Here is a 4378-nt window from a genome sequence, read left to right on the forward strand (position 1 = left end):
CATATTGTGTGTGGTGGTTGTTTGTATTGTTTTGGTAATTTAACATCACTGATGAAATTGGTAAAAACACAAAAAATAGTAGTAAGAGTGATTGTTTTTACGCACAAAATCAGATTTATATGGTAATGGAATCAGTAAAAAAATTTTAAAATTAATTCTTCTAACTAAATTTTATTTAAGTTTAATATAAGTATAAATTAATTTAAATTAAAATAATAAATATTGATGAGTCATATACAAATATAAAAAATGGCATGGTGATTGATGATTTTTAAATAATATTTTGATATCGAAAATATATAATTAATGGAGATGAAAATAAATCAGTTAATTATTTATGTGAGGAATTGAGACTTGAAGATGAGTTTTAATTAGATAATGAAAAGGAGTCTGATTAGATGAGTTATAATTGCATTATGAAAGGAGTTTGATTAAATTATACTATTATAAGCTAAAAAATTATAAGTTAAGTTATGATTAACTTGTATGTGGTTAATATCTTGATAAAATTTAATATAAATATTTTAAGGGTTGCCTGTGATTCGTCATAGATAATTCAATTTTACTTAAATTAAATTAAATTATTTTTAAAATTGAGCACTATTGAATAGCGCAGTGATGAGTTTAGCCTCTATTGTCCCGGGACACCGGGTTCGACTCTGGCTGATTTAAAATTTAGGAATGGCTCCAAATTTGTTCTAAAATAATTCCTAAATTTAGGAATGGCTCCTAATTAGTTCTAAAATAATTCCTTTTTTTTAGAGTAACTAAGGATTTGGCAAAAGATTGCCAATGTCTACCTGGCATGACATTTTTAGTTGCCAACCTATTAGAGCTCCATTATTGTCAATGAGTCTACTCAAAGTTGGCTACTATCTCGTTTAGCTAAAAACAAACTATTATCCAAAAACTATATTTAACCTTAACCATTTATGTATTTGAAATAGGTATACAATATTTATTTAGGGGACCTTTTATGGTTGCCAACTATTGGAGTGTATTTTACAAAGAGATTGCAAGAGTGATATGAAGGAGAGAGATAAAATAAAAAACTAATACATACAGTGAGTTGGCAAGACTTAGAACAAGTCCAATAGGTTACCTATCTCATTATTTATTAATAATATAAAATAATGAACCTTGCTAGTGAGTCTTAGTGATTTAGGTAATTTACTTAGAGTGTCAACTCCAATAGCAATCCTTATATGTGTTCTCCTATTATTATTTTAATAACAAATTTGAGAGAGAGAAGGGAGAAAAGGAGGGAAAAGATAAAGAAAGAAGGAGGAAGATGAATTTTTTATTGATAAATAGTGGATAGGTAATGGCTACACGTTACTCTTCGCAACTATTTTAGCAACACTTGTTGGAGATGGTTAACTGCTAGTTATGACGTGAAAAAAAACTGCATATTATAATAGACTCGGGTATTATAATAAATGATTAATCAATCACAAAACTTGAATTATTTTGGGACCAATCAAAGGTCACCCCCATATTTTAGAACAACAATGTTCATTCTTTAACTCGGATTTTAATATATTTTATTATAGTTTATGAATATTAATTGATAGTATCTTATTTTGATTTTATCCGAATTCTTTATAAAATATCGCAAAGTTGATGAGAGTTTTTAGGATTTAAGCAGAATGTTTCAAACTCTTATGGATTTCGGGGTGATATCATATAGACATCGGTTTTTGGCCGATGTCTTTGTGCATCAGCCTCCGATGTCTAGGTCGGCGATGTTAAAGGTCCTATACAAAGACATCGGCCAAAAACTAATGTCTATGTGACTTTTATCATCGTTTTTTAGCTTAAATACTGATGTCTATCAGCTATTTTTATGATTAAACTATATGATTTAACTGTGCATAATGTAATATTATCTCTATAACACTAATTTAAACATGCGACTCGTAAGGAATTAGATGATATAGACATCGTTTTTTTACGAGTTCCGTTGTCGTAGGCTCTTTTATACATCGGTTATTTGTAATCAACGATGTATATGATGATAATAACATCGTTTTCTTAAAAATTCTGTTGTCTGAGTATGTTTTATACATCAGATGTTTGTAATAACCGATGTATATGGTAAGAATAACCTCAGTTTTTACATAAAAAGTAATGTTAGAGTTGGATTTTACATCAGTTCTTGTTTTAATAAGTGTTGTCTTAAGTGTTTTTTGACATCGTTTGTTGAAATAAAATATGATGTGTATTTAGTTTTTTGCCACTAGTTTTCAATCACATGCACATCATAGAACCCAAAATACTATTCATATTCATTCATAGAAACCGCAATACCAATATCCAACATTCAATCATATACAACCAATATACCAAAAAAGCCCAAACTACCAAAATCTAAAGTTATCCAAAAACTCCAAACTAAAATAATCTAGTCAATAATCTAGTCAGCCATCGGCAAAAATCGAAACTCCAAACTCTTTGGCGGCCTGTAAAAGACATATACTTCATGTTAATCATGGCTTAGAAATGAATAAGAAAAATACCAATCAACGCGAACGATAAATAAATAGGTACAGAGAACATATTATACTAATTTCCCATGTACCTGTGAATTTAACTATTTTACATGAACTATCCTCAACAGTACACAATTCATTAAGAAGGGACTCTGACGGGATGGTGATCGTCTGGAAGATATGGGAGCGCTGAACAAAATATTAATAGCTAATTAATAAATATAATTATTTAAGGAATCCAAGACGTAACCCACATAGCGATCAAAAAGATTTTGGATGATAAACTGAACTTCCCCAGCATCAGCAATACTTTACCTGCATATAAGAAAGAACAGTTGCTTTAATAAAAAGGATTAACAAATGAACACCGCAAATGGAAGACCACAACAATGTAGTCAATAACCAATGTTGGTTCCACATTTTAATTCACAGAAAAGAAACAAACTTGTAGCAAGTCAGCATTATCGCAGCAACGATTGCAGCTTGCTGAATGAAGTTTAAACATAAAAATAATAAAGAATTGATTGCTCACTCACCACTTTCCTCGTCGTCATTTAATGCAGTTTTTTCAAGAAGGCAATCTCCCATTCTCGTAGTGATTCTGAGAATTCTGAATATGCAATCGAATGCAGTTTCCTTCTGTGTCCTGCTTGTATTAAAGCAAGAAGGCATCGGATCATACATCGGATCGAATCAGAGCTTTAGTAATATGGGTATTGACAGAGATAATTTAGCGGGCCATCAGTCTTTTAAGCATTGGATCAACATTTCAAAGACCAGCTGTTGGCTGGCAAAGTCATCCCTGGCCATACCAGGACCCTGGTAGTATAGTATAAGGTATCATATTAACCCTTTTCAAACCGAAGTGACATTTAAAATAGGCTGTTAGAGAGGATGAAGAAGAAACCTGGACGCTGTGTCACCAAGACAATTTGTGCTCTTCTGCAAACTTCAAAGCTGCTTGTTCAGCCAATGTTTTTGAAAGGTGATAATAAAGTTGAGAAGAAAACAAAAGCTCTATCAATATCTTAAAGTTCACAAGCTTGAACCTACTCCCTTCAAGCTATGACTTTCAATCAAATTAGCAATCACAACTAGCCAAGAGACTATATATAAAGAAATGGGTATCTAATTTTCAACTTAAACATCAGAGAAAAGACTAAATTGAGCAAGATAATTGACCCGTGCAGTGTAAATCAACATAGCAAGAAACACAAAAAGAAGAGAAATATATAAATAAAAAGAGAGTGAGAAACAAACCGAGAGATAATTCAGTTGCATTGACAGTGTAATCACGTTGAAGCAACATCTTGACAAGCCATGAAGCTATATATCGAGATTCCCCTGTTACACAAACCAGCTTTCCCTCTCCAGCCATCCTTCACTCTTTTTAACCAACTTTAGCTATAACTATAACTACCCTCTTCTCTTTTTTTGCTAAATAAAACCCCTGTTATTACAACACTAACAAATCATCCTTAACAAAATCATGTCAAAATTGATATATCCTGCTTGTATTAAAGCAAGAATGCATCGGATCATATAAAGTCAGCAACAACAACAAAAACAGTCTGATTTTAATAAACAATTTCTACATAAGTATATGATCTTATGATATTTAATATTTAAGGGACCAGTACTAGCCTAATATCCCACTGGTGATAGAAGATTGTTTCAATTAGAAGATTATGATTCACAAGTATATAATATATTTCAAATATAATATAACTAAAATAGTAGGATATAATTCAGTTAAGAAGATTGTTTCAATTAGAATAGAATTGGTTTTAAATGAAAACAATAATGAATAGAATAATATTTTCAAGATAGGCAAATTCGGAGTGTAATCAATTATCGAAACAACCTTTGTTGTTCAAATTTTATAA

The 4378-nt window shown here is 30.8% G+C and overlaps 1 long non-coding RNA gene across 1 annotated transcript; it reads right to left on the minus strand.

Moving 5' to 3' along the window:
- Positions 1-2279: 2279 nt before the first annotated feature.
- On the minus strand, positions 2280-4154 carry LOC135150901 (uncharacterized). The gene is made up of 3 exons (XR_010289360.1): positions 3400-4154; positions 3029-3311; positions 2280-2807 (listed from the first exon to the last, which is right to left on the minus strand). It is a non-coding gene; the product is annotated as an uncharacterized LOC135150901 (long non-coding RNA).
- Positions 4155-4378: the final 224 nt, after the last annotated feature.

Source organism: Daucus carota, chromosome 2 (genome assembly GCF_001625215.2).
Source record: "Daucus carota subsp. sativus chromosome 2, DH1 v3.0, whole genome shotgun sequence".
Classification (NCBI taxonomy): Eukaryota; Viridiplantae; Streptophyta; class Magnoliopsida; order Apiales; family Apiaceae; genus Daucus; species Daucus carota.